The sequence below is a fragment of the Lynx rufus genome, unplaced genomic scaffold, assembly GCF_022079265.1.
Source record: "Lynx rufus isolate CCGP_SWC_20201006 ecotype Redwood Valley unplaced genomic scaffold, mLynRuf1.p SCAF_39, whole genome shotgun sequence".
In the NCBI taxonomy this organism is placed as follows: Eukaryota; Metazoa; Chordata; class Mammalia; order Carnivora; family Felidae; genus Lynx; species Lynx rufus.
In genome coordinates this window covers 1,756,646-1,763,566 of record NW_025814855.1, presented here as the reverse complement: position 1 = coordinate 1,763,566, position 6,921 = coordinate 1,756,646, and the positions used below count along the sequence as shown (strand labels likewise).

Genomic DNA, 6,921 nt, shown 5'->3' with positions numbered 1-6,921 from the left:
CCTGAGGACATGGGGACAAGCGGAGGAGAGAGGCCTCAGGAGGAACCAGCCTGCCCACACCAGATCTCAGACCTCCAACCGGCAGGACAGGGAGAGAGTAAGTGTCTGCTGTTCAAGCCGCCCAGGCGGGGGTGTTCTGTCATAGCAGCCCCAGCAAACTCACACAGTCACCTGTTTGGTTTTGGTTTTTGTTTTTGTTTTTTTTACGTTACATTTAAAAAGCAAGAAACAGGGGCGCCTGGGTGGCGCAGTCGGTTAAGCGTCCCACTTCAGCCAGGTTACGATCTCGCGGTCCGTGAGTTCGAGCCCCGCGTCAGGCTCTGGGCTGATGGCTCGGAGCCTGGAGCCTGTTTCCGATTCTGTGTCTCCCTCTCTCTCTGCCCCTCCCCCATTCATGCTCTGTCTCTCTCTGTCCCAAAAATAAATAAACGTTGAAAAAAAAATTTTTAAAAAAAATAAATAAAAAGCAAGAAACAGTCTGGAAACATGTGCCTATGATCATTACAAAATGACTAATTAGTTAACGTATTAGAAACTCTTTTTAAAAAAGAAAGAAAACAGTGATTAAATGTGACCCTGGAGAGCAGCAGGGAAACCCTGAAACACAAGCTAGGGAGTGCGTTCATCATTCTTGGTTTTTAGTGAAAATCTACCCAAAACTCCTGGGACATCCAGCTGTCCCTCAGGGGTGTGGGCAGAGACTCAGAAGAATGAAAGTGTGGGGCAACCCGGGTGGCTCAGTCAGTTGAGGGTCCGACTTCGGCTCAGGTCATGATCTCACGGTTCATGAGTTCAAGCCCCACACCCAGCTCTGTGGTGACAGCTCAGAACCTGGAGCCTGCTTCGGATTCTGTGTTTCCCTCTCTCTCTGCCCCTCCCCTGCTTCTGCTCCGTCTCTCTCTGTCTCTCTAAAAATAAATAAATGTTAAAAAAAATTTTTTAAGTGGCACCTGGGTGGCTCAGTCAGTTAAGCGCCCGACTTCAGCTCAGGTCATGATCGAACACTCAGTGCGTTCGAGCCCCGCGTCAGGCTCTGTGCTGACAGCTCAGAGCCTGGAGCCTGCTTCGGATTCTGTGTCTCCCTCTCTCTCTGCCCCTCCCCCACTCTTTCTCTCTCTCAAAAATAAAACATTAAAGAAGAAAAAGGAGGAGGAAAGTGTCTGGCCCTGGGGTGTGGGGGGGGGTGGGAATCGCACCATCGCACCTGCCCCATTCCCCCCTGCAGCACCTGAACCTCCCAGGCTGCCCACAGAAGAGGGAGGGAGATTTTAAGTCGTCAGTCCCCTGCCACTGGACTTCCCAGTTCCCGGTGGCCTCCGCTGGACTCCGAACGAAATCCAAAATCTTCACGACAACCCCCAGGAGAAGGGATTTACAAACATCTGGAAAATTCACACAGGGCAGCCCAATGCTTAACCCAAATGCGAACACACAACCTCGAATCTGCAGCGACACCCGCCCAGTGCACCCACACGTGAGAGCAGGACTCAGGTGAAGTGACCCGTGTGTGAGGACACCGCTCACCGCACCCCGGGCCCGACTGTTGTTACTGTGGAACAGAAACACAGCAGAAGCTCATCAGGGACCCGGTCTGTGAAATCGTGGGGAATCTGCACACCAGGGTCCTGTGACCACATCCATAAGAATGCGCGGTGTCTGTGTGCGTTAGTGTGGGGTCATCAGCAGGCCGCGGTGTCCGGGAGAAAAAGCAGAGCAAGAGACAATGGCGTGCGGGTGGAAGAGCCGACCCAGGCCGGCCGACTCCATCTCGTTCTGTATCCTCCGACATGGCGGCAGAAAGCAGTTCCCGCTCAAACCTCAGACCACGCCTCCTCCCCTTGAGTAACTTCCCGCTCACCCGTTCAACACGAGTTGGGGCCTAGGCCTAGATCTGTGGTCAGGGAGCCATCCTGAGGATGCACAACAGGTGGAGGAAAGCCTTGAGTTTCCTTGTTTTACCTGGGGGGTGGGCTGGGATGAGTCACTGGGGAAAGGAGAGCTCGGATGAAGGTGGAAAGATGGCAAGAGAACCCTACAACCCAGCACTTACTCTCTGCACCCCTGAGAAAGAGGCTGGGTGACCTGAGGGCCAGACTCTTCTGATTTGGGGGAGCAGGCCCAAGACCACTGACACTGTGAGAGCAGGAGCTCAAGGACAGGAGGGGGATGGGCTTTCCTCTTTGTAATCACTCCACTTTAAACCTTTCAAACCACGCCCGGCAACCTGCCTGATGGGACTCTGATCCTTCCCCAGCCAATTGGCTGAGGCCACGACCCTTCCCCAGCCAATCGGCTAGCAAGCCAATCGGCTGAGGCCACGACCCTTCCCCAGCCAATCAGCTAGCAAGCCAATCGGCTGAGGCCACGACCCTTTCCCAGCCAACGGCTAAGGCCATGATCCCTATATAACCTTTGTGCTCTTGAAACCCACTCTCTCTCTCTCCAGTATCTCACCACCGTGTAGGTGCAGGTAGGGGATTGAGCTCGAGCTAGCTCGAATAAAGGCCCTTTGCTTTTGCATCGGACTCGGCTCCCTGGTGGTCTTTGGGGATGACGAATTCTGGCCATAACACGGGCTACTCCCGTCTGTAAAAGGGACAGGAGTGGAGGGAAGGATGTGTATTGGGGCCGATCCACCTATCCAGTAGCTCTGCAAGGACCCAGAGGACTCGGGAATGGGGTTTGCCTCTAGAGCCAGAGTAGGGAAAATGTTTCTCTACCCAGCCCTGCCAACCGGGGGATTGGAAGGAGCCTCAGACAGTTCGTGAGGAACGGGCATGGCTGTGTCCCAGCAGAGGTTCATTTATAAACACAGGCAAGCCGGAAGTGGCCAGTAGGGAGGACCGTTTTCTGATCCCTGCTCCACGGCGTGGATCTGGGGGATGAGGCTCAAGCCTGAGAAAGACTCATCGTCTCCGCTCCCTTTCGCAGATTTCATTGAGTCCTCCAACAACACCTATGTGAGAGCGACTGTTTTTATCCCCAATCCACACATTTAGACGCCACTCTTCACAGAATCGCGCGGGAAGCCAACCAGGACACGGAAGAGCCAAAATGCACACCCCCACGTCTAGTGGCTGCCGCGTGTTATCACACCACCTTCAGAGAGGGACTGTGCCTTCTCTTTTACCGAGGAGGGGACCAAAGCACAGAGAGGTTGAGTAAGCATCTCCAGGAGGCACAGCGAGTAGGGCGTCACACCCGGCTCTCCCTTCAAAACAGGGACATCAGCCACCGTGTTTTTCCTCTATTTCTGTCGATGGCACCTGGTTATGTCCTCAGGTATCTCCCCCCCACCCCCATCTCGACCGACTTGTCCCTGTTCAGTCATTTTACACCCACCGTCCGCCTGGGGCCAGACACAGCAGTATCCCCTGCAAACACAAGGACCTCACACGATGATCCTGCTCCGTGTCCCTCTCTGTCCCTCCTGCCTCCGCAGCCTGTGGGCTCCATCTCCAGAACACCCCAGATACATCGGTCCCCCGGCCAGGCCTCCGGGGGCATACCAACATCTGCTCCCGTACCAGCCTCTTAACTATCTTCTTTCTTTTAAAAATCCATCTCACACCTTCATTTAACCGAAGACTCCCAAGTACGATAACACCTTGGTTTGCGAGCATAATGCGTTCCGGAAACTCGCTTGCCATCCAAAGCACTCGCATATCAAGGCGAATTTCAAGAGCCATTGGTTGTGTTGTGATCGTGTGCCGTTGGGCGTCTCGCGCGACTGGCATCGCAAGACGACGCTCGTTGATCAAGTTAAAACGGATTAGAAATGTTGGCTCCTCTCCTCGCGGAACCCTCCCTCTCCGAAGAGGTAACTCGCAGTCCAAGGTTCTGCTGTATCACCTTTTGGAGACCTAATCCACGTCGCGGTGATGAACAGCAGAAATTACACTGTCTGCTTCCTTCTGTGTTTCCAAGCCTAGTGTGTGTTTCACGGCTGCAGCTCGGAGTTAATTTCGCCAGCTATGCTTGGCGTCCGTGAAGCTTTCGTGGGATGTATGGGTTCACACCTTGGACCATCCCTGTAACCAGCCGAGTGTCCCCTGCACTGGTGACCTCCTCTCTGCTCCCTGGGTGTTCGGACTCCTGCAGATTCCACACCCTGCTGGGACGATGCGCCGGGTTCCCCGTGTGCCCGGCGTGACCGCTGAGCAGCGTGTCCTCTGGGTTCATCCCTGCCGCCTCGGAGGGAAGGATCCGCTTTGCAGCGGCTGAATCATATTCCCTAATACTTACACCCCACAGTTTTTTTTATCTAGTTATCCGTCTGTGTGTACCCTTGGGTTGTTCGAGTCTTTTGCCTGTTTCCTGACTGTGTCATTTGTCTTTACCGCGGGTGTTTAAGTCCCTATCCCACTGCTGATTCTACAAGGGGAGGTAGCGGAAGCACAGAGAGGTTAGGTGACTTGCCCAAGAACGCACAGCTGGTAACTGGAAGAGCCAGAAAACAGGAACCCAGGCCATCTCGTTGGCGGAAAGGAAGCAGAGAGGCCCTCGCCCCTTTGGACTGATCTTTAAGCACCTACAGTCATTCTGGGTTCTGAGAAACAGCTCCAGACAGCGTTCCAGAATCTGATCATTTAAGGATCTCCAAGTGGCCTGGCTTGTACCCATCTCTGGGCCTCTGCACCCACTGTTGCCCCAAACAGGACAGTCCTTCCCCGAGACGAGGTCCCAGCCCTAAAATCCTCGCCTCAGAGGGCCATTTCCACAGTCGCTCTCTGAAATCATGCCTGTGGTTTGCTAACTTGTTGGCTGCCTCTTCCAGCCAGGGGGATTTAAGCTCTGGGGATCAGCTGGCTTTTCTGTGCTGGGGTGGGCCTCCACCGCACCCCCCACGCCCAAGCCAGCCCCGGCTCCCACACCCGCCTGAGCCCTCTCTCCGGCCCCTGAACACTTCTCACGTCTGCAAACGTACCACTGTCCCTCTGTCACTGTACCGCCAGCACAAGGGATAAGCAACACACACTCTTTGAAGGAAATAATGAAAACAGCAAAAGCAGGAATCTGGAAATGGACTGCTTTTTAAAAAAAAATTGGCAGCCAGCAGATTGGAATCATGGAAATTGTCTTCTCCTGAGAAAACAGATGTTCTTTCTTCTTGCTCACGTTCTTATTCTTCTCTGGTTCCAGGAAAAAATTCCCTGTACAATATCAGGTAAGTGAGAGGCTTCCTGCACCCCGACAAGGAGATGGGGTACAGGGACCAACCCCCAGGATGGTCACCTAAGACTCTGGCCAACAGGTGCTCATGCCCTTATAGTTCCTCCCACAATTGAAGGGGGGGGGTGCTGTGTGACCAACAAAATGGCAGAAAGGACCGTGTGTGAGCCATCCTCCCTTTTGGGCCACCTGCTCAGAAGGAACCCAGCTGCCAAGCTGGGGAGCCTTCGCCCTACAGCCAGCAGTGACTCACCAGCCATGTATGTGCGCCGTCTTAGACGTGGATCCTCCGTCACCAGGCGAGCTTTCAGATGACCACAGTCCCAGCCTACATCTTAACTGGAACCTTATGAGAGACCCTGAGCCGGAACCACCCAGCTGAGCCACTTCCACATTGCTGATGCGCAGAAACTGAGATCATGTTTGTTGTTGTTCAAGCTGCTAAATTTTGAAGAGCTTGTTATTCGTGGTGGGCACCAACATGCTGGGCTACCTCAGTAACCTCCAGTATTGCTCTTCTAAGCCTCCAGCGAGTCTGCATCACTGGAATAAAAAGCAAAGTCCTTCCGCGGCCAGCAGGACCTCCCATGACCCCAATCCCTGCTACCTCTCCCCTTGCATAGTCTACCCTCCTCCCCACACCTGTGTGAACATCCAGGCATGCTCCCCCGAGAGGACTGGACTTTGCCGTGCTCTCAGCTTGGAGCACCATCCCTGAGATGGCCTCATTTCTAGCCCCTGACTCCCTTACAGACTCTCTGCTCAAACTCCCCTTCCCCAGACAGACTTACCTCCCCCAGCCCCTCTGTCCCCCACCTCACTCTATTCTGCCTTCTTCCTGATCAGTACCCCATGTGGCACACGCATTTGTTTACAAGCCACAAAAAGGCATGAAGATTGCCTATGGGCTTCACTGCTAACACACAACAGCCTGAACAGTGCCTGGCACGCTGAAAAATTATTGGCTGAATGTTGTGGATGAAGAAAGGCCACACATTTCCGACTGCTCAAGGAGTGGCATCTGTTTACGTGGCCTTAAGATACCTTGCGGCTTCCTTTTTGCTCTTTGAGAGCCCCTGAGGCCGCCATGCAGTGAGGAAGCCAATCTAGCCCGCGGAGGACGAGAACTAAGACCCCAGCAGAGAGCCAGCACTGTGGCCAAACATGAAGGGAAGCTGTCTGGGACCTCCTACCCCAGGGGATTCCCCAGCCAAACGAGGCCACACAGGTGCAAAACCCAACCACAGAACTCATGGAATTGTGAGAAACAATGAACTGTTGTTTCTTTCTGCCCTTTCTTTCTTTTGTCCTTCCTTCCTTCCTTCCTTCCTTCCTTCCTTCCTTCCTTCCTTCCTTTCTCTCTCTCTCTCTCTCTCTCTCTCTCTCTCTCTCTTTCTCTCTCTCTCTCTCTCTCTCTTTTTTCTCTTTCCCTTGCAAACACAAGATCTCAAGAATTTGGGTAAATGCTCAGAATTGTTCCTCTCCATGGAAATCTTTATTTTAGTAAAAGGCAAAAAATGTATACAATCTGAAGAGAAACCAGAGGATTATAAACTGTTGTTTCTGTACAAGATTGGGGGCAGCTCGTTACACAGTGATAGGTAACTGATACACTCAGTAAAGCACCAGCTCCCTAGCAGACCCTCTTCCCTCTACCCTTGGCCCCTGTAGTCCCTCTGCACACAGCAGCTGGAACCATATCCTGGAAAACACAGCTGCTAATGTCACCCCTCACCTCACTTAAAGCAA

The 6,921-nt window shown here is 53.3% G+C and overlaps 1 non-coding gene across 1 annotated transcript; it reads right to left on the bottom strand.

The window, feature by feature from the left end:
• Positions 1-6,599: 6,599 nt before the first annotated feature.
• LOC124522816 (U5 spliceosomal RNA) lies at positions 6,600-6,720 on the bottom strand. The gene has a single exon (XR_006964866.1). It is a non-coding gene; the product is annotated as a U5 spliceosomal RNA (small nuclear RNA).
• Positions 6,721-6,921: the final 201 nt, after the last annotated feature.